This window comes from Sceloporus occidentalis, unplaced genomic scaffold (assembly GCF_023333645.1).
Source record: "Sceloporus occidentalis isolate IW3139 unplaced genomic scaffold, rSceOcc1.0.p SCAF_3, whole genome shotgun sequence".
In the NCBI taxonomy this organism is placed as follows: Eukaryota; Metazoa; Chordata; class Lepidosauria; order Squamata; family Phrynosomatidae; genus Sceloporus; species Sceloporus occidentalis.
In genome coordinates this window covers 14420684-14444482 of record NW_028316983.1, presented here as the reverse complement: position 1 = coordinate 14444482, position 23799 = coordinate 14420684, and the positions used below count along the sequence as shown (strand labels likewise).

At 42.7% G+C, this 23799-nt stretch overlaps 1 protein-coding gene and 1 non-coding gene across 2 annotated transcripts in view; both read left to right on the top strand.

Moving 5' to 3' along the window:
- LOC149315576 (uncharacterized) overlaps positions 1-23799 on the top strand; it is a 341366-nt gene that overhangs the window by 72508 nt on the left and 245059 nt on the right. The gene's annotated exons all lie outside the window — the stretch shown is intronic.
- LOC149315577 (5S ribosomal RNA) lies at positions 19514-19630 on the top strand. The gene has a single exon (XR_016280816.1). It is a non-coding gene; the product is annotated as a 5S ribosomal RNA (ribosomal RNA).

The following is a 23799-nucleotide window of genomic DNA, read 5'->3' as shown; positions in this document are numbered from 1 at the left end:
ATTAGACTGTGGTCAAGATGACAAAAATTATTAAACTCATATTCCAATATTGGGGCATATATTTTCTTTGCACACCTTTCTGTGAAGCTCAAGAACATCAGGAGTGCATTTGCACAATGAAGGCATGTGAACTAGTTGCACCTATTCCTTGGGATGCCAGATCTGGCCTAGGTTACATCCCATTTGGATTCTTGAAACATGCTCCATGTGGGGCTTCTTTTGATGAGTGTGCAGAAAATAGCTGATCCAAAGAGCTGCAGTCAGACTATTAGCTCTGGCTGTCTATAGAGAGCATACAACTTACTTGTTGCAACAGATACATTGGGTGCCCATACGTCTTTGAGCACACTTCAAAGTGCTAGTCATGACCTATGAAGCTTTATGTAGTTCAGATACAGGTTATTTGAAGGACTGTCATCTCCTGTATGGCCCTTCCTGTGTTTTGATATCATCTGGGGAAACTCTGCTCTATCTCTCTCCATTCTCATGGGTACATTTGGTGGGAACATGGGAGAAGGTCTTCTGGGTTGCTGTTCCCAGGCTCTGGAATTACCTTCTCAGAGAGTGGTTAGACTGGTAGCCTCCTTACTATCTTTCTGTAAGCAAGGAAAAACATTTTTTTTTAATTTGGGCAGGCCTTTGTGAACTGATTTTTCAAGAGATGTAAACCTTGTATAATGTGGTGGACTTTTGTTTGGCATTGTTTTAATTTGTTTTAAGTAATTTCAAATTTTATGATGGCTTAAATTGCTTTTTAATTTTTGTATGCTGTTAATTTTTAATTATGTTTGTTTTAACTCTTTTAAGCTGCTGTGAGTCCAAAACTAGAAAAAAAAAGATGAGATATCATCATCATCATCATCATCATCATCATCTCTCAGTGTTCTGAAGCCAGAGACAGATGGGTTTGAGCTGATCTTCTTATATGTAGAGGCAGTAATTGTTATATAGTGGGCCCTTTGTAACAATGGGCTGGCAATACACAGATTTGACTGCTCATGGATCACAACATTCCATGTTATTCAAAGGCAGTGTGTGTTCACTAATGTGTACACAAGTATATTGCCACCATCAAGAAATATAGGGCATGACTGTCCACAGTTTTTGCTATCCGTGTGGGTTGGGGGGCAAATCCAAACCCCTGCAGATGGGTAGGGTTCAGTGTATGCCCAAACAGGGTGTAAGACAATCATAGTGACACCTACCACAGAGTGCTCACTTAGACAAACCAGTGGAATACAGTGTCCGGTTCTGGACACCAGAATCCAAGAAGGATGTTGACAAGCTAGAATGTGCCCAGAAGAGAGTGACCAGAGGCATGGCTTGGGGAGCTTGGTATGTTTAGCCTGGAGAAAAGAAGGCTAAGAGGTAAGATGCCAGCCATGTTTAAATATTTGAAGGGATATCATATTGAGGATGGAGCAAGCTTGTTTTCTGAAGCTCTAGAGACTAGGAAATGGAGCAATTGATTCAAAACGGATTCCACCTAAATGTTAGGAATAACTTGCTGAGAGTAAGAGTTTTTGACAGTTGAGCATGCTCCCTCTGACTGGTGCAGCAGCCTCCTCCTATGGAGGCTTTTAAAGAAAGGCTGGATGGCCATCTGATGGGAGTGCTTTGATTCTGTATTTCTGCATGGCAGGGAGTTGGTCTGGATGGCCCTTGGAGTTGATGCTATAACAGCAAGTAATGGCAACAGAAGCTCTGAGAAGATGAGTACCCTTGTAATAGTACAGAAACTTTCCAAATACGATGTCTGAAGTCTCCTAAAAATGTTAGTTAAATGAAGATCCAAGTGGCTAAAAGCTTATGTTGGTTTTGGATAGATCTTTTGGACATCCTAAAGGAAACAAAAGAAATCCTTAGCAAACGGAATGCTTTTTCAGGGAAAACAGAACAGAGGGAAAAGTATATTTCATTTAAAGATGTGGAAAATATAATTAAGTTGCATAGTCAGTGCTGCTAAGCAACTTCATGGCTATGTTGAGAGCTGAAGTGAAATCTTACACTTTAGCTAGAGCAGGGATCGGCAACCTCCGGCCCGTGCGCCGAATGCGGCCCGCAGAGGCCTTTCAGCCGGCTCCTGGCTGCTCCTGCCTCCGAAACCGCCGCCGATGGTTGCGGTTTTTCACCGCTCTGGGCGCCACCATTTTGGGCGAAAAAATGGCGGCGAAATCTCACACAACCTTCCTGGAGGTCGCACGAGATTTCGCCACCATTTTTTCACCCAAAATGGCGGCGCCCAGGGCTCTGATGGCGGCAGTGGGCCCCTGGGAGGCCCATTGCCATCGCAGGGGCCCTCCAGGAGGGCTCCAACGGATGCAGCGGGCCCCTGGGAGGCCTGTTGCCGTCGCTGTGGTCTTCCAGGAGGGCTCCGGCGGCGGCAGCGGGCCCCTGGGAGGCCAGTTGCTATTGCAGGGGCCCTCCAGGAGGGCTCCGACAGCGGCAGCGGGCGCCTGGGAGGCCAGTTGCCGTCGCTGGGGCCCTCCAGGAGGGCTCCGACGGCAGCAGCGGGCCCCTGGGAGGCCAGTTGCTGTCGCTGGGGCCCTCCAGGAGGGCTCCTGCGACTGCAGCGTGCCTCCCAGAGGCCCGTTGCCTTCTCTGGGGTCCTCCAGGAGGGCTCTGGCGGTGGCAGCGGGCCCCTGGGAGGCCAGTTGCCATCGCTGGGGCCCTCCAGGAGGGCTCCTGCGACAGCAGCGGGCCTCCCAGAGGCCCGTTGCCTTTGCTGGGGTCCTCCAGGAGGGCTCCGGCGGCGGCAGTGGGCCTCTGGCATCAGGGGCCGGCAAAGAGGGGGAGGCTCTTTCCCGGCCTTTGACAGGGCCTGGGGTCCCGTCAGGGGCCGTCAAAGAGGATGTGGCCTGGCCCCTGGGGGGTGGAAGCTCCGCTCCCAGAGGGTGGAGGCTCCACCCTGGCACACGGCCCCGCCCCCGGGGGTGGAAGCTCCACCCCCAGCTTCGGCCCCCCAGTTGTCTGAGGGACAGCAACCCAGCCCCCGGCTCAAAAAGGTTGCCTACCCCGGAACTAGAGTGAACTTGTTTTGAGCATTATGTAGTTGCCTTCATGCTGGAATGGAGCCTTGGTTCTTAAGTAATGAGGCAAGGATAATAATAATAATAAAAATAATAAACTGTTTGTTTATAGCCCGCTTTTCCTGGGAGATCAAAGCGGGTTACAACAAAGTACTACACAATGTACAAATTTACAAACAGTATCCACATAAAAATCCATATCAATACATCAGATTATTAAAAACAAGATAAAAATACAAGATTAAAAACCACAACAATAGCTACAACCACAACATGATGATGGAGAGAACCATAATTACATTTTTAAGAATATTGTATAGCTGCAATAGTTTTTGTTTTGTTTTGTTTTTCTGTATCTGGCTCAGCTTTTGCAAAAAAATAATAATAGTATAACAGGCAATGAATTGTAAAACCTGATTTATTTATTTTTATCTTTTTAGATTGAAGTTGTTGGGGAATTTAAAAACAAAAACAAAAACAGAAACTCTTTAACACACCCCAAGCAGTAAGACCACAACTTTGGGGGGCTATAGAATTCTATTAATGTTTGTAGTGAGTAACAACAACAACAACAACGACATAGTGGTTGGAGCATTTGACTACAACTTTGGAGACCAGGATTCAAATTTCCACTCAGCCATGGAAATCACTGAGTGACCTTGGGCAAGTCGCATTCTCTCAGACTCAGAGAGAAGCAAAGGCAAACTCCCCTCTGAACAAATCTTGCTAAGAACATTCCAAGAAAGCTTCACTTTAGCATTGCCGTATGTTGGAAGTGACTTGAAGGCACACAGCAATAAAAATAAAGAGAGCAAAAATACATTTGTGGTACAGAACATGGAAAAGATTAATGAGAGGATGGTATTCCATGATTTAGAGGGAATGGTATGCACATCACATTGCACCCTGCACATGACCCTATTGTTTAAAATGGGGCTCCACTATACATGGTATTTCCAATAATAATAATAATAACAATAATAATAATAATAATAATAATAATATTATATGCCACCCAATCACTGGGAATCCGGGCGGCTTACAACAGAGGGGATAATATATGGTTCCCTACCCTCGCACTTACAATCTAAAAAGACACAACACAAAAGGAGAAGGGAATGGTAAGGGGGAGAGGGGATCAGGTCCAGCAGATTCTTCTCTCCCTCTGAGACCTGGACCAAGGCAGATGCACTGGAGGGAGGGCTCTTCTTCTTCAGGCAAGCCCTGATGGAGCTGGGCCAGCCTAATTTTCTCCCTCACAGGCCGAAAGATGACAGTTATGGAGGGAGGAGCCTCTTTCTTCAGCCTAGCCCTGATGGAGCTGGGCCAGAATGGGTCCCCAACATAAGGGGCACACTGTATTTGTGTGTGAACATACAACAATTTTTAAATCATTAAGAAACACTTCAGACAAGTTCTTCATGATCTTTGAAGGATGAGCTAACCCCTTAAAGCATTTGTTTATTGGCGTTATTAATATAAAGCATATATAGAAGTCTTCTAGCAAGCTACAGGAAAAGAGATTCCACCTCAACATTAGGAGGAACTTCCTGACAGTAAGGGCTGTTCGACAGTGGAACACACTCCCTTGGAGTGTAGTGGAGTCTCCTTCCTTGGAGGTCTTCAAGCAGAGGCTGGATGGCCATCTGTCAGGGATGCTTTGATTGGGATTTCCTGCATGGCAGGGGGTTGGACTGGATGGCCCTTGTGGTCTCTTCCAACTCTATGATTCTATGATTCTATGATTTTTGCTGCCACCTTCTTCAGATGTTTTGAAATAAATTCTGTCAAGGTAGCTGAAGAAGGTAGAAGCTGAAATGCATTCTATAAAATTTTACTTCTAATGCAGAAGCAGGCAACAGTTGGGTGTTCATGGGTTGCACTGGCCCCTGAAGAGTTACAGTTGGCCCTCGCACTTCATTATTCCCACCTCTGCCTGATAATGCATAAGTGCCTAAATACCATAAAGACAACAAATCCTGTGTGATCTTGGAAGCAAAGCAGGGTTAGCCCAGGTTAATACTTGAATGGGAGACTGCTAATGGAGACCAGGTACTGTAGGTTATATTTTAGAGGAAGGGACTGGCAAAACCACCTTAGAATTCCTGGGCCACCATAAGATGACAAGTAACTTGAAAGCACATACATATGAGTGTATGCATTCACAGATACTTTATTTGTATATGGGAAATGCATTATGAAATTAGCATAACTGTTTATTTTCAAATATGCACATGTAAAAATACTTGTCTGTCAGCAACTACTGTTTTGTTTTGTGTTTTGTTATCTGCACCAAACATAAAATGTTCCCCAAGATTCTCCATCACTCCCATTGTGACTCTTCGTCTCTTAAATGTGACCTAGAAACAGAACAGTGCGTCACTTTGTATTGCCTCCCTCATAACTTAAAACCAAAATCAAAAACCAAGGTTTGTCCATCCTGAAGATAACCTTACACTGTTGATGTGATTTCTTTAGTGTGATAACGATTTCAGGCAGAAATAATTCCAAATCCATAGCTTGAATCATGCTGGTGTCTTCCTTTTCATTCTGCTCCTGCTGTGTATTCCGACTCTTGTAGATGTGTATTCCACATCTGTTAATACCAGCCCATTAGAGAAAACAGTAGGTGGCCTGCTCAGAAGAAAGAAAGAGAAAAAAGTTCTCCTGAAACCAGTTGTAGTGCTCACTCTTAAGGAAGGGATTATAGCTTAGTGGCAGAGCAAGCATTCTGTATGCAGAAAGATCCTTGAGTATTCCCTGGTATCTCCAGTTTACAGGATGGAGTACAACCTGCTGAGAACCCAGAGGGACATTGCTAGTCACGGCAGACAAAAGTGGACAAGATGGACAAGAATCTTCATCTAGTATAAGGCAGCCTCATATGTTCATCCAAAGTGTCCGCACTTGGAGAATAGCTGCAAAAAATGAGGAGGTCATAATAAAAAAATTGTCCAAATGGAAGCTGGAAATCTTCACCACAGAGTTGGAAATATCTTGTGAAACTAAAATGGTAAAAGGAAAACTGTTTGGAAAGAAGAAGGGAAAGGGAACGGATGCTGGATTTTACAACAAGATTTCCTGTTGGAACAGAATTATTTATTTGTTTATTTTCAAGTATTTATTTCTCAGGTTTTTTTTTTTTTTTCATTTTAAAAACCTCAAAAGGGTTCATAGTACTAACAGAGACAATGGTAGGGTAAACAAAGAAACAATAACATCTATTAAATTTTTTTCATAAAAACAGGGATAATTGGTAGGGTTAACAAATAAGAAATACCTGGGTAAACTGGTAGCTCTTTGGTGGGCGGCAGAAACATTCAACATTGGGACACCCCAAAACAGGGAAAGCCCTCCTCCATCCAGCATCCTACAAAAACCCTATTTGGCCATGGTATAATAAGTAGATCCTCCCTCCCACCTACACTCTATGGGTTAGTGTATATTGCCTTATAAACCAGACGTAACATCACAAGCATAGCTTGGAGTCTTTTGAACAGCATGTACAGATCTTTCAGTATATGTGTTACATGTATGGAATGAGGTCTAACTAAGGACCCTGACCACTACATTCTCCACCTTGAAAGCTGTATGCTATTCTGCTGAAGTCCAATGACTTTCTTTAGCTTTATCAGCAAGTAACATTCTTGATTGGGAAGCAGACATAAAAGTGATGGGGAGGAATTTTCAATAGCTGGATCACTTGGTATCTTGGTTTGTTTTGAACAGAGGGTGCATATGTTCTGGTGCTATAGCAGTACTTTGAGTCCATGGTTAGTTTGAATCTGCTCTCTCCCAGGCCCTTTATGCTTCCCAGTCATTGTGAAGTCACTTGCCTCACAGCAAGCAGTATGAACAGGTATAGAAGTGTGTGTGTGTGTGTGTGTGTGTAAGAGGGAGGGAGAGAAAATATAAGTTTTGGTATAGGCTCCATTTAAGAGTTGATGGCTGATCCTAACGAGTGGGCTGAAAATTAGAGTGAAAATCAGGTATGCATAAGTGGAAATGAATTGGCCTAAACCTCAACCCCAGGCCCTTCAAATTGATGTCTCTTTGTTGAAGGAACGTTCAGACTTTAAGATTTCCCCCCTTGTCTCTGTATTTTTTAAAATAGTACTATTAGGTTGTTACTTAGCAGCACATTTTCCCTTTTTCTTTTTCCAGAGGCACACATTTATTAAAGCCCCAGAGGGCTTAATTAAATGTACCTGTTGCATTTGTCTACCAATGTAGCAGAGAGCCAAACTCGCAGCAGTAGAAGAGAACACAGGAATAAGGATTTAGAGCATTGCTACCTCACAGTAACATTATTTTCCCTTCTGCTGTTCCCTCCCTTGCTTTCTCTCACAGAGTGAAATTGACTGATGGAAAGATCTAAGTCAGAACCCTTTCACCTATTCCACAATACGTTGTATCCAAGCTTGTAAAAATATTTTCATTTTCTTCCTCTCATCTAGCACACACACAGAGAATAACTGGAGTTACTCTCATCTGTTTGGTATTTACCCTCCTTACAATGTTAAGATACAATTCCATGGGGAGGTCAAATGAAAATGAACCTTGTGAAACTCTCCTGTTAATGTTTAGTTTTCAGACCATTTTTCTAATGTTTGCCACTAACAAAGTGGCTGACATATCAAATGCATTGGACAGGGATGTGCAGAAATTTCACTAATCTGCCCAAACTTCATTCTGCAGCCTCACTTCTAGGTTCTTCAATTTTCTGCCCAAGATAAGGTCTCCATAGGTTACATTAAATGGTCATTATTGTGTTGACTGTTCCACAAGACTATGAGTTGTTTATAACATTATGCAATATGTTCATAGTATGACAGGAAAGGAAGGCCATGGCTCTGTGGAACATTAAGAACAGATAATTGAATTTCTCCTCTCTAGAGATCTCTGCATGTTGGAGAGCAAAGATTTCCATGAAACATCCCCATGTGGAAAGACAGAGCCATGAAAAGTCCCCATGGGAGGAAAGGAAGAGCAGTTGTACATGAGCAAGATTTTCCCCCTTGCCCTCTCAGCATTTTGTAACTTGAAGTTACATGTCTGGTTCCATTTATATCTTCTGGATCTAGATCTTTGAAGTCACATCAGTCTGTTTCTAGTGTTTTGCTCTGCTGTTATGTTCAACTAGAAGTGCTGGAAGTGTTCCTAGAAAAGGTATCTAGTATTTGTAAAATGCTGTGACATGTGGTTTACCTCAGGAGTATACATGTTCAGAGGGACTTTTTTGTGAATAGAACTGATTCTTTTGGCAATTGTAAGTCATATCTCATTGAGGCAAAATTTGATTCAAAAAGATGTTATCTGGCTGGATTTTTTTTAAAAAAAAAATGGGTTAGGAAGTCTAGATGGCCAAGGTCTTTATGCAACACCCCCCATGGTTTCATTATTCCTGATCTCTGGATTACACTGCATTCTGCATAAAAGCAGCATAAACTGAGTTTCCAGAGAATGTAGGTGTCAAGTCTGTATTCTTCAAAATAGCCATGAAGCCATAGTCTGTCCCCTGAGATGGATACTTGGGTATATTTGGAAAATATTTGGTATAATTCCAAGTCTTCATTGGTGTAAGTGTAAGCCTTGTACTACATCTCACTATACACTATACAACCCCATGACTACAATTCTCAACCTTGAGTGGAAAACTGACAGAAGGGTAACCCATGCCACCCATAAGGTTCTAATGGAATGCAAGAAGCTGACTTTCTAACACAGGGGTTGGCAACCTCCGGCCCGCGGGCCGGATGCGGCCTGCGGAGGCCTGCCGCCTGGCCCCTGGCTGCTGTTGCTGCCGCTGCCGTGGCAGCCGCCCGTCACAGCTTTTCGCCGCTCTGGTCGCTGCCATTTTGCCGCCCAAAATGGCGGCACCCAGAGCGGCGAAAAGTCGCGATGGGCAGCCGCGGCGGCAGCGGCGGCGGGCCTTTAGGAGGCCCGCTGCCGTCCCTGGGGCCCTCCAGCAGGGCTCCGAGAGCGGCAGGGGGCCTCTGGGGGGCCCGCTGCCGTCCCTGGGGCCCTCCAGGAGGGCTCCGAGGGCAGCAGGGGGCCTCTGGGGGACCCTTTGCAGTCCCTGGGGTCCTCCAGGAGGGCTCCGAGGGCGGCAGGGGGCCTCTGGGGGGCCCGCTGCCATCCCTGGGGCCCTTCAGGAGGGCTCCGAGGGCGGCAGGGGGCCTCTGGGAGGCCCGGTGCCGTCGCTGGGGCCCTCCAGGGGGCCCTCCAGCACTGGCGGCCCCCACCACCTTTTTTGCCGGTCTCTGATGGGGCCTGGGGCCCTGTCAGGGGCCAGCAAAATGGGGAGGCCTGGCCCCCGGAGGGTGGAAGCTCTGCCCCCGGCATGCGGCTCCGCCCCGTAGGGTGGAAGCTCCACCCCCGGCACGCGGCTCCGCCCCGTAGGGTGGAAGCTCCCCCCCCTGCATGTGGCCCTGCCCTGGAGGGTTGAAGCTCCACCCCCGGCTTCGGCCCCCCAGTTGCCTGAGGGACACCAACCCGGCCCTCGGCTCAAAAACATAACCTTCCTCTGACCTCTTTCCTTTCCTCTTTTTCTTTTTTTAAAATTTGAGCAGAGCCGATGGCCATTTTAAGAGAACTGAGTTTGTAGTTTTAAACAACCTTTGTAGTGGGAAAGGGAGCAACCTCTAAAAGCAATGGATTGATTCAAGGACACAAGTTATGAGTTGGCACTTCTGGCTGGTAAACCTCTGAAGGTAAGCATATGACACTGTAAAAGCTTTTTAACAGCACTGCATATTGGACCAGTTCAGAAGGCATTAAAGACTGTAACAACAAAAAGACAATGAAAAAGGATGCTCCTGCCAGCTTTCATGCAAGGATCTCTGAATTGCTGACGGGTTCATTTTTACTTGTTTATGGGCAAATTACACAGTTGCATCTGTTCCTCATCTATACATACAGTCAAGCATCTTTGGTTTTAAGGTGCTCTTTGACATTCTTTGAAGATTTAATGCTAAGCCAGAGATCAGTTAGAATTACAGATACCCTAACCTTCAATGTGATGATTTCGCTTCAAGTTTGTTTCACTTCTGCACCAACTTTAATGAGCTGCACTATAAACATCATAACTAAAGCAGTAGTGGCAACAGCAGAAATATGCTTAAAGTGTTTTTAAATTGTGAAACATAACATGTTGCCATAAGTTAGGCAAGGATGAAGCTGCATGGATACTCCAATAATTCTGTGTCTTTTCTCAGGTGTTCAGTGAAATACATCTTATGATCAGAATACGATCAGAAGAATTATATATGGTGCATCTCTTACTGGACTGGTCCACTTCTGACTTCTGATAATGTGTTGTGTGTCTGTATGCTCTTTATATTGGGGGGGGGGGGGGAAGGAGGGAAGAAGAACTTCCTTCACACAGAAAGTATTGCAGCTGTATGAGAAGTATTCACAGTTGAAATTCCCCCACTTACAAACTGGAATGGAATGAAAATTTGAATGAACATCCCAACTTCTCACAGCCAATCATTACATTGAAAAGATCATTTGAAAGAATTTTTGGAAATATTTCCACATGGTTATCATAACACCATGGTGGGGCTGAAAGGATGATCATAACACCATGGTGACCATAACATCAGTTATAAGAATGTTTATATACCCCTTGTCTATTGGATCTTGATACATGAATCCTTCGAAAGCTGCTCTTGGTTACCAGTCTGTTTCTGGGCACCATTCAAACCACAGATTACTATCTTTTAAAGCTCTAATTGGCACAGGCACAGGTGTTTCCTCCTTCTATATCATTCTGCCTAAGTTCAGGAGCGACCTTCCTTGGATCCCATCTGAGCTGTAGCATGCCTAACTGGGACAAAATTAGAGGGGATTCCTCAGCAGCTGCACCCAGATTACAATGGATCATTGACTATTAAGTGTATTTATCCCCCTTCCCTTCCCTTCCTTTCCTTTACACTTGCTTGCTTACTAGTTGCTAAAGACATTTATTCTGATAGGATGTTGGAGAATGCCCCAGACAATCCTTTTATGTTTTGGTCTTAACTGCTGACCCTGTAGCCTTGGTTGATTCACTCTTTAAATGTTATGAGATGCCTTGAGTGGCATTTTTCTTTCTAAAAGGAGGGTGTGCATGCCTAAAGATATAAGTATTTGTTTATTTGAGGGCACAAGTTATGAGCTATATCTACTCATCATGTGTACTGTATACATGACAGAGAGGCATATAAAAATATAATTCTTTCTGATGATGGCATCAGTGGCAACAAGACCTCACTGATTACCTCTATTTCTAGGCTCAATTGAAAGTGCTACTCTTGAACTCTTTAAAGCCAGAAATGGCCTGCTTTCATACAGAACTGCCTGGACTTTCAGGTCACTTCAGAAGCCTTTCTCTTAGTGCCATTGCTATGTGTTTGGTGAATATGCATGACAGACAGGACGTTTTCAGTGGTGGCACTACATTTTTGTTGTTGTTGTGTGCCTTCAGTTCATTTCTGACTTATGGCGACCCCAAGGCGAACCTATCACAGGGTTTTGCTATTGTTATCCTCTGAGGCCAAGAGAGTATGACTTGGCCAAGGTCACTGAGTGGGTTTCAAGGCTCAGCAGGGATTCAAATCCTGATCACCAGAATCCTAGTCCAATGCTCAAACTGCTACAGCATATGCCATGCTGGCTTACACTTTTGACTCCTTTTTTGGTAACCTCCCTAAGCTGCTTCTAGCCAAACTGGACAGCTTATTTGTTCATCAAGTTTTTAAGTGGTATTGAGTGGTATTTTTATTTTTTTTTCATCAAGGGAACCCTGGTAGCGCAGTGGTTAAATGCCTGTACTGTAAGCCACAAGGTTGTGAGTTTGATCCTGGGGACTCCAAGGTCCACTCAGCCTTCCAGCCTTTTATAGGTCACTAAAATGACTACCCATTTGTTGGGGGGGGGCAATTAGCTTACACATCGTAAACTGCTTTGGGAGTGTTTGTTCCATGATAAGTGGTATAGAAATGTACTTGCTGTTGCTATTGCTATTAATATCACATTGATTTTTCTACTCTCCTCACATTTATTTATTGCATTGGAATCTTGGGGTAATGCCTTTGATTTGTATTTTAGCATACATCTGCTTATTCATGTAACTATAATTGTACTCTGAGTGGAACTACAGAGGTCGGAGATATAGTATATATGTTAAATTTTGCATGTGTGAAGGGTTGAGCTACAGTTACATTGCTGCTATACCCAAGTATAGACTCTGTATGACAACACCAGCCAATGTCAAAACAGTGTCACCACTGGCTGAAACTGTATCTTTCTTGTAAATGTGCTACATACTGGCAGCTGAAGGCTCATAGACAAGCACCAATCCACAGACCACCACTTTTAGTACTACTGTTCTAGTCCATTTGCTTTTCCTTCTCCTGTATGTGAAGATACTGAAGAGGATGCAGAAGTCAGAACCAGTAGCATTTGATTGTGTCAGTCCTGTCCGTAACTCCCCAGTTCCATCCTGTATTCTGCGAGTATATAATAAAACCCTCTTTGAAACTCATAGCTTGAGGAAACTGATGGTGGCTATCAGTTAGTGGATTTCTTTTTAGTAATTGTTTCATCCATTCAATACTATTGAAAAGACCCTTGAGCAGAATATAGCTGCAGGGGAACAACACTCTCTAAAGCAGCCACCTAATTAATGAACCTCATTGCCATTTAGGCCGGCATTATGCAGTTTGCTGCGCTTGTCAGGAAAGATCTGTCTGTCTCATGTTATGCCACTGCCATCCGGAATGGAGATGGGAGAGAATGTGGAAGGCTGTTCAGAAAATACAAATGAGATCTACCACAGAACATTTCATTGAAGCCTCACCTACAAATACAGGCATCCCACAGTTAACAAAGCTTCTGACAGTGATGCTCCTTTTTGAGAAAGCTACTTATGCCCACAAACCTCCCTTTTCCTCCTCTCCCTCTGTTTATCTGGATGGTATTTAGTAGCATTGATGTGAGGAGGATGGTGAAGGAGGTGGGACAAACATGGATTTTTTTGGTATTGGCTTGCAGCAGCTTCTCTGCAGTAAACCATACAATAATACTTAAGCTGGGAAAGAGTGGGATTCTGCTCTAGCCAGTCTTGTGTCCCTGCCTACAATGGGTAAGGTAAACAACAGCTACATCCAGTATGCCTTTAGGGTGCAGAAATATATCAATAGCAAATAGAAAGGAAAGAAGAGAATAGATGAGCCTGTTTCACCAGCTACCCCCAGCATGTTAAAAAGATATATGAATCTATATGTTACGTCACCAAAATGGAAATCAGAAGAAAAGTGGAGGATGGTCATCATTGGATGCAATTTGAAGGAAGCTTTTAGGTTTGTTGCTAGAAGATTCAAAATACTTTTGTTTATTTCTACAAGGCAAAGCAGATCTGGATATTTCAATTAACATGTACAAATTGATAGTTTTAAATAAAAAAAGTTTGACGAAAGATGTTGAGCTGCTCTTCTCTTTTGTGATGTAGAAACATCACTATTTTTCCCCATCTTATTTCTTCCTCTGGTACCAAATTTTTTGTTAAAGAAGCAACGGCTGGAAACACAGCTACTTCATTGACTCATTTATTTCTACTTTCTTCCAGATGCCAGTTAGTATCCTGTTAGTCTCAGATGGATAGACTTATTGAATCATTGGGATATACTTAAGACTTGATTCTACAATTAATTAATTCAGTTGACTATAATTGGGATGAACCAACAGGATTTATACTTGAAGTCAATGAGTACACTAAATAAAATTTATTTATTTATTTTTGTGGGGGAAAATATTTTTGTGTAGTACTACAGATGTTAGCGTTCACCCAAACATACCAGTATCTCTTTTGCTTTTCAATTAAGTCCCAGTTTGACTCCTCAAAATAACAACATTCAGGACCCTTTTTTTTTTTTTTTGCGATCAAAATGAATACAAATGAAGTTGATTTTCAGAGACTACTCTGTAAAAAACCATTTTTATCTGTATTACTGATGGTACCTTTAGTTAAATAGCAGTATGAAACAAAAGTGATAGCAAGCAAGTACATTGATATACTGCTTATCAGTGTACTCAAGCACTCCCTAAGTGGTTTATAATGTGTAAGCCAATTGCCCTCAGCAAGCTGGGTACACATTTATCGACCTCAGAAGGATGCCAGGGTAAGTCAACCCTGGAGCCTCTAGCTGGTATCAAACTCACAACCTCAAGACTGTGAGTGAGTGGCTGTAGTACCAGCTTTTAACCACTGTGCCACCAGGCCTCCCTGGTGTAGGAGAAGATGTCCAGGAGGAGGAGATGATCTGCTCAGATTGTTCTTGGTTGAGGAATATTGATCAACTAGATTTAGGCCTGTTGACTCAATTGAAAAATGCTTAGTGGATATCTATGTAAATTCCAATCTTTGAGTGGGTCTACTCTAGTTCAAGTATCAATTAGCTTTAGGCTATTTTATAACCCCAGTCCAGAGGTGGGGATGACATGGCTCTCCAGATGTTTTTGGACGGCTGTTCCCAGCATTCATTACCATTGGCGTTGCCACTTAGAATTGCTGGGACTTTGCTGTCCAGCACCAACATGATTCTGACTCCTGCCCTAGCCTGCAATAACTGCACATGATTCTGAGGGCTCTTTTATCAGAAGGTTGTTTTTAGAGCTAGCAGCTCTGACACCTGTCTGGGCAACTATAATGAAAACAGTAGCAGGTAGGTAGGAGGCTGTCATTTTGACATACTCACGGTTCCTGGAATGGGACTGCAAGAGAGCTTGTGGGTGGGACTGCTTCATAAGAAGTCCCACAGGTTGGCAAGTTACTTATCACTGAGCCATATCCCAGCAGAAAGAAATAAAATAAAATAAAATATAAATTGCATTGTCTTTGCACAGTTGCTGGGTGGGGGGCATGCATAATCTTGGTTAGAGCTATTGGGGCATGCTTTGAAGAGCACTTCTACCCCACCCCAATACTGAAGCTGGCCTTAATTATTTGCATGTACAGTCAGTCCTCCATATCCATAGATTCTTTATCCATGCATTCAGCCATCCACAACTTGAAAACATGTGCACAAATTCCAAAAAGCATTGTAGGATTTTGTATTTTGTAGGCCATGTTTATTTAATGGGATTTGAGCATTCACCGAGTTTTTTTTATATGGGGCGGGGTTTCCTGGAACCAAATCCCAGAAGATACCAGGGGCCTACTATATAGGACTTTCCAGGCTGTCTTTCCAGCCTAGTTGGGCCTCAAGGAACCCTGTGGTACACTGTAAACTTCATTTCAGTAGTTGCTGTTAATTTTTGGTGCAATTTTTCAGACAGATGGGGAGAAATTTGAAGAATTTTGTCCACTGAACAATGACGCAGATGTAATCAATATCTTTGTTTTCCCCACCTCAAAAGTAGAAGGGAAGTGCATAGGTTTCCTGTTTCCCTGTGTATTGGCATCAGAAATGCAACTCTTGCCTCTTTTGCCCTCAGTGTGTGTCAAATAACCCTGGATGGGAAAAGATCTCAAAAGAGGCTGAATGAAAAGTCATCCTCCTCTTCTCCATGCATAGACTTCTGTGTTTTGCTTATACACTAAACACTCTCCATTTTGAAAAGTTGTGTTTTTTGTTCTGGGGATGATAAGTGCTTTATCTTTCCATTGGGGTATTTATTTATTTATTGGGTTTATACCCCACCTTTCACCTGAAATGGGATTCAGTGTATCCACTGTTGAAGCAAAAAGAACAGCCATGTGCAACTTCACCAGATAATGAATTATTGCAGCATCAGGTTCTGCAGACATTTCAAACTGGAGATTGCTCTGTGAAATAAGGGATCACAAGATACTCATTGCTGTTTCCTTAACTACTCCAGATGGATGAAACTGTTCTAAGAAAAGGCTGCATCAGTGTTGTGGCCTTGAAAGCTATTGATTTGATGGGTGCAAGTGGAAAATCTGGTTGTGGAATAACTATCTTTACAGTAAAAATATTTATGAGGAAGAGTGGTAATAAATGGTAGATGTAACATATAGTAGAGTGATGATAATGACTTGATATTTCCTGTTTATGTTTTTTGTATGCCAGATTACAATTTGAACCATGCTTTTGTTTTTGTTGTATTGTTAAGCAGTGTTTATTTTTGGTAGAATTGTGCATTTATCTGATATGGGAAAAAGACAAATAACATCATTATGAAAAAATAATTAGGAAGTATTTATCAGGGGGCTGCCTAAATACTCTAAAGGTACCAAAACACTTCTAAACTTAGAACTAAGCAGGATCAGCCCTGGAAGGCATAGGAAGGCAGTGATGAATCTCCTCTGAACAAATCTTGTGAAAAAAGCCCCATTATGGGGTTGGCTTAGGTTCGCCATAAGTAAAAAATGACTTCGAAGCACACAACAGCAACAACACAAATTGATCTGCAGGCTGCCTGAATACTCTAAAGGTATCAGAACTCATCTAATCTTGAAACTAAGCAGGGCCAGCCCTGGTCAATACTTGAATGGGAGACAACATATGAAAACAATGAGCTGTAGGCTATATTTCAGAGGAAGGAACTGGCAAAACCACCTCTTGAGTATTTCTTGCCTAAGAAAACCCTGTGAAATTAATGGTGTTGCCATAAGTTGGCAGGTGACATGAAGGCACATACAGATTGATCTGGGGACCCGTGAAATTCCACCAGTAGTATATATATTAAGATTTATCACAGGTTCTTGGTGAATGAAGTGTTGAAAAGGCTTTCGCTATTGTCCAATAAGTATCCTAGGGAGCTATTATCCTAGGGCATGTTTAGCCAGGAGAAGAGAAAGTTCACAGGTGACATGATGGCCATGTTTAAATATTTGAAAAGATATCATTTGGAAAATGGAGCAAGCCTGTTTTTTGCTGGTGCAGAAACTAGGACGTGGAGAAATGGATTCAAACTATAGGAAAAGAGATTCCATCTAAACATTAGGAAGAACTTCCTGATGGTAACAGTGAAATATGCTGCCTCAGAGACTCATTCTTTGGAGGTTTTTAAACAGAGGCTGGATGGTAATAGGTCTGAACTGGATGGCCCTTGTGGTCTCTTCCAGCTCTATGATTCTATGAATCCATTCAGCATCAAAGCTCATCTTCAACATAGACTATGGCCTTGGAAAATCACAGAGAATCTGTCAGGATTTCAATTGCATGGTCTCAACATTTTAGAGTCATGTTTGTGTATAATTGTTCAGTATGACGGTTGGGATGGTACAATGTCCTCCCTCCTTATTTTTTTCCACAAATACTTGAATCAGCCTTTGAAACAGTTCTGAGTCCAGAAGTAGTTACAATCCTGAGCATTTTCATTTGCAAACAAGTTTTAGTAAATATTATGCAACATGTCCTTCCAAGGTAAGAGAAATTACTGAATTTCTCATCATTTTGTCATACTGTAGTTGTCATATTTTCAAATAGCTCAGCAATCATTGGAGTTAGTGACCCATAGTTAAATAAAAGAAGCTGTATAGTTCATGGAATTTTATAGGTAACATGAGGGTACTAAAATGCAGACAGTAAGACTTTAACCAAAATGAAAAGAGTTTCCTCAAAGATGAGGCTTGCTCATCCTTGCTTTGGGTTCCAACCAGTATGAAGATGCTATAGATTCTTGGGAAGAAAAAAAACACCTATGGATTTGGGTGAGGGATTCAGAGATGAGGTGTCATGAGTGAATAATTCAAATGGGTGTGGTAGATCTGTTTCACAGCCTGGCAAAAAAAATCAAGGCTGGGCTGGGGATTTGTAGCATCTCTGATCCTTTTGTATGTGCTTAATCTGAGTCTCATAGTGCTTAGAACATGGACATAACACTTCTGCTGTGTGAGGCTACAACCTGACCAGTGCAATAGCTTTTAACAACAAGTAGCCATTCAAAATAACGTATTACTCAGCAGATAGATCAATTAAGGTCACTGTGTGTATTAGACAAGGATCAGATTAAAGTACATGGCTTATATTGATCAGTTGTCCTGTACATTCACCTTCCCCACCCTCATTTCCCATGAGGCCTCTAAGTTACAGTATATCATGGGGTTCTTTGTTTTCTCTTACATGTACATCTCACCTCAAATATGTTCTGGTCTTTAAAATAAAATGAAATACAGTGAATAATATTATAAATCATTTTCAAGTGTCGGCATCTTGAGATTCTGCATTTCAACCACCAGATAGACAGTGTGTAACCAGAATTGTAGCTTTGATTTATGCATCTCTTCATGTGGGTAAGTCTAATTGCATAGTTCTATATAGTTCTGTCAAGCACCCATCACACAATCAGATGTTATGTCTGCTGTTTTATGTTGCAGGGCAGGCCACCATAACCATATGAGTGGCAGAACATTACCAAAAGAACCGTAGAAGTTGTCAGTGCTTGATAGCAACTATGCAACTCCAGTTAATGTTGGAATTTGTCTTGAGATTCTATTTGATAAAAACAGTAGACAGTCCACACCTACAGACATTTTCTTTTGTTCAAGTTTTTATCTGTTGGGAAATGGCACACATGGCTTTCCCCATTTTATCTTTGCAAATCTGTCAAGGTAAATGAGAAAGGAAATTACTACCCAAGGTTTCCAGGCAAGCTTTGTGGTTGAGCAGGGGTTTAGAAAGGGGAGGTCTGGAGCCTGTTTGAACATTCTTTCTGCAACTGGTTGCTTGTTGAAGACTTTTGATTACCTTCCCTAGGTGACCTTAGTCTGTAGCACTACAGAACTCTCTGAAATGGTTTCTACCATAAAGTGTCAGGTAAACAAGTTCCTTAATCAAAATTTACTTATATCTAACTCTCTGTTATCCAGTGGCTTGCAAGAAAATTACTGTCTGTCTAGTGCTGCTGATAAATATTCTCATCCTCAACAAGAAAAGGTGTCTCAGCAGATCAGCATATTCTGTTGGGAAAAAAAAATAATGTCAAGTGCTGCAAGACTTTGCATCCTTGAGTGAGAGTAAAAAAGGCCATGACTAGAATCCTGTATGAGCTACTCAGTTAAGTATATTAAGGTACTACACCCGTCCCCCCCCCCCCCCCACACATTTGTGGCTTTGACTTTTGCTGATTTAATTATTCATGGATTTTATTAATAAATTCTCTCTAGGAATATCTAAGTCTCTCAGTGCAATTCTGTGGTCAACTTTAACCAAAAGTCTCACTGAAGGACCTAGAGATTCTTAGAGAGAACACTTCACTAGGCATTTGTAGCTCCTCCAGTGCAATTCTCTAGTCAGTGTCTGGCGGATGTTGACCACAGAGTTGCACTGTTTTCCCACATTCACGGAGGTCATCTGCCTTTAACCCCCAGCAAATGTGGAAGGACTATCAGCTATATTATCAGCTACTAAGGTCCAAAACACATTGCAGAAATAATTCAGTTTGAGACTGTTTTAACTGCTTTGGCTCAGTGCTAGGGAATCCTGGGAACTGTAGTTTATTGTGGCACCAGAGCTCTTTAAACTGGGGCAGCGGCCTACGGCCATACCACCCTGAACGCCCGATCTCGTCTGATCTCGGAAGCTAAGCAGGGTTGGGCCTGGTTAGTACCTGGATGGGAGACTGCCTGGGAATACCAGGTGCTGTAGGCTAAAAAAAAAGAAAAAAGAACTGGGGCAGCTGAAGTGGTGTCAAACTGGATTACTTCTGCAGTGTGTTGTTGACCTTAGTTAAATACAGAGACATAGCTGTGTTCTTCTGGAATATCAATATGCTAAAGGATTTTGCAGCATCGTTGAGATTGTGTGAAAGAATAGTATCATCCGAAATCCACAAAACAGTGATACTTTTATTGGGCCAACCAAAATGTACATTATACATGCTGCAAGCTTCTGAAGATCCACTGGCTGCTTCATCAGGCACAGCCCTTAAAAATGATACAGGACAAAGAAAGAAAAACCAAAAGATTCTATTAGTTATAGCCCAGCATTTGGTCAAGATGTTGTGGTTGTTGTCCTCCATTCAGATCGAATGGAAGGGTATTCATTTAGGTGGGTGCCTCCTCCATCTGGCCATGTGGGTACTGAGAGATCCCCTTGGCCTCATGTCATCCTGTGTGGAGATGCAGGCCAGTTTCGTTTTATTGTATTTTAGTATTTTAATATTTTATATGATTGGAATAGTTTTACTCTGTAACTGTTTGTAGTGCACCATGTACATGGATGGCACCATATAAATAATAATAAAAATAAAACCATGGGGCCAAATCTGGGCAGACCAGACACATATCCAATGAATCCAACCTGATCCTGGGTAAGAACGGCCTTAATGCACGTCAAATGACCTGCCATTTGCTATGGAGTTTCTTGGAAATGCCCCGGAAAACCCTGGCTGATCTGATGGCCCCACATGCTCCTTACCTCTGTCCATCATTGCTGCTATTGAATAGACCCCTGTCATTATGTCTGAAGTGGAAATAGAGCACCTGGACGTATATGTGCCCAGGCACCCCATTTCCACATCAGATGTGGCAATGGGGGTTTACTCACTAGTAGCAGCACTGATGGTGGTAAGGGGCACACAGTGGTAGTGGGTCCATTGAGTGGGGATGGGCAGGTGTGAAAGCACCAGCCCATCCCTGCACCAGCCTGGGGACCAATCTGGGTTGTCCCCCTGCCCAGGAAATCAAGTGCTCAGCCTGTGCTTTCCTTGCGCATCTGCTCAGCCCCTTTGGTGCACTAAAGCAAGGTAGGCCCAATTCAATTGCATCTAATGAGTTAGATTAGAGTGCACAAAGGCATGTGATAGAAATTTCTCAATCTCAAATGTACTACTGGATTCTCTTATATCTAATTTTGAGAAAGAGTACTTTAGTTGATATGTCCCAGAATTGTTGAAAACCATAGGTAGATCCAAAATGGGCATCAATGAGGCTGTTTAGAACGAACTTTTCCATCACATTTGCAAAGTGCTGTTTTGAATTGAAGATTTCCAGTTAGTGTACCTAATTGCAGTATGCTGTATGAGTTGTTTTTTGTGTCCTGTAAGAATGTATGTCCATGACAAGTCTATTTAACGATAATATATCCTTTTGTGATATATTGTTTCAAATAAAATGCAAGAAGTTTCTTTGTACAAACTGAAAACTCTTGTCTCCATGCCTCGGGAACTGGAAGCTAGCCAGTCTGAGAATCCTAGCCTGAGACAGCATGGCTTTTGTTGGATGTCTGACTAGCTATCAATTGATTTTAAGATTCAGTGGTAAAGCATTTGTTGGCTGCCTCTGAAAGACCCCAGTAACCAGGGATCCTGACCTCCCTGGTAAGGACACTGGAGGCCTGGGAATTACATTTCAACAGTCATGTTATTACAATGTAATGGAGGCCACGTCATGTGGCGACTCTGTCACTAGCTCCTAGTAGGCTTGAAGGAAAGGGAAGAAAACAGCAACATAGGTAACATCAACAATAACAAGAAAAACATAACAATGTTTATTTATGACATTCTTTCTTGAAAGGGCAGAACATCAAACATATAAAATAAAAGACTTAGGTCCGAAACACACTATAGAAATAATCCAGTTTGAGACCACTTTAACTGGCCTGGCTTAATGCTAGGGTATCCTGGGAATTGTAGTTTATTTTGACACCAGAGCTTTCTGACAGAGAAGGCTAAATGTCTGACAAAACTACAGTTCCCAAGATTTCCTAGCATTGAGCCAGGGCAGTTAAAGCGGTTTCAAACTGGATTATTTCTGTAGTGTGTTTTGGGCCAAATTCCCAACATCCCACCAGTCACTACCCGTCTCAGCAACCTTAGGTACAACTCAGCAGCTTAATCTGGTGAATGAAAAAAGATGTTATTCAGTCTCTTAAAAAGCAAATATGATCCTCTTCCAGCCAGAAGTCTAAAGGAAGACAGTTCCACATATGTGGAACAGATCTTGAAAGTCTTGCAACTTTGACAGAGCTGTGTGCATTGGTGAAACAGATAATAAACAGACAATAAACCTTTGACTATAGATCTTAAATTACTAGATGGTACATGATGGCTCAACTTCCAGGTACTGTGGTAGATTAGAGCACAGAACCCTAAATACAAGAACCAAAGGTTCAAAATGGCCTCTACCTTGAACTTGTACTCAATGAAGAGATCTATAGGGAGAAGCATTCAGGGAAATTTAAGACAACCCAGATGACACTGTTGTGAATTAAAACCAGAAGAAAAAGAGAACAAGAAGGCAAACCCACCAGTAGGTTATTGCAATACATTAATTCATGTTTGATATAACCAAAGCTAGACAAGCAGATGGACAGTCTCAGCAGTCAAGAACCTACCAATTCTACAGATGTTCATGAAATAAAAATTAGGTCTTGAAAATTCCCTTGTAAAGGGAAGTTGGGTTCTGCTTTGCCTCTGATATTCTTCAAAGTGCAGTGATCCAGACACCTGAATCTCATTTTGGGAGAAAGGCAGGATATAAATCAAATAAATAAATGAATAAGAAAGAAAATAATAATAATAATAATAATAATAATAATAATAATAAATTTTATTTCTATACCGCTATTCCTCAATGATCACAGCGGTGTACAAGATATATAAAAACAATATAAAATGACAAAAACCCCTCCAACCCCCCACATATACAATATAAAAACAGTTAAAACATCATAAAAACCCCAATACACATAGCTGACAAGAGAAAATGCATATGTACATCGCTAGAAGGGGAGAAGGATCACAAAAGAGCTCATGGGGGGAAAGCCTGGCGAAAAAGGAAGGTCTTCAGAGTCCTTTTAAAAGCATCGAGGGAGGTGGCTGTACGGAGCTCGTCGGGCAAGGTGTTCCAGAGTTGAGGGGCTGAAATGGAGAATGCCCTCCGAGTTACACTATAGCGTGTGTCTGGAATTCTTAGAAGATGTTTCCCACCCGACCTGAGAATGCGGGGCGGATTGTATGGGGAGAGGCGGTCCTCCAAGTACCCTGGGCCCAAGCCATTTAGGGCTTTATAGGTTATAACCAACACCTTGCATTGCGCTCGGAAGCGAATGGGCAGCCAATGAAGATTTTTCAAACAGGTGTTATATGACTGGCCCTGGGACATCCAGTGACCAGTCTGGCTGCCATATTCTGCACTAATTGAAGCTTCTGAGTTTGGTACAAGGGTTGCCCCATGTAAAGCGCATTACAGAAATCCAACCGAGAGGTTACCAGAGCGTGTACCACGGTTTCCAGGTCCCCCCGGCCCAGGAAGGGTCGCAGCTGACATATCAGCCGAAGCTGATAGCAGGTGCTTCTGACTGTGGCATCCACCTGAGATGTAAAGTGGAGCGATGAGTCCAGAAGCACCCCCAGACTGCGAACAGAGTCCTTCACAGGGAGCGTGACCCCATTCAGGACAGGTGGAAAAATTTCCTTCCCTGGGCCAGGAGAGCCTATCACCAGTACTTCTGTTTTCTCTGGATTCAAACTGAGTCTGTTTTCCCTCATCCAGCCCATTACCGACTCCAGACAGGCATTTAGAGGAGAGATGCCATCCCTAGTCACTGCATCAGTCAGAGACACAGAGAAACATATTTGGGTGTCATCAGCGTACTGATAACACCGTGCCCCGTGTCTCCGGATGATCTCTCCCAGCGGCTTCATGTAAATGTTGAATAGCATGGGGGACAAGATCGCTCCCTGAGGGACCCCAGATGTAAGGGCCCTCTTATCGGAGCGACAGTCCCCCAGCTCCACCATCTGGAATCTACCCGAGAGGTAGGAACGGAACCACTGCAAAGCAGTGCCCTCGATACCCAACTCCCTCAGGCGATCC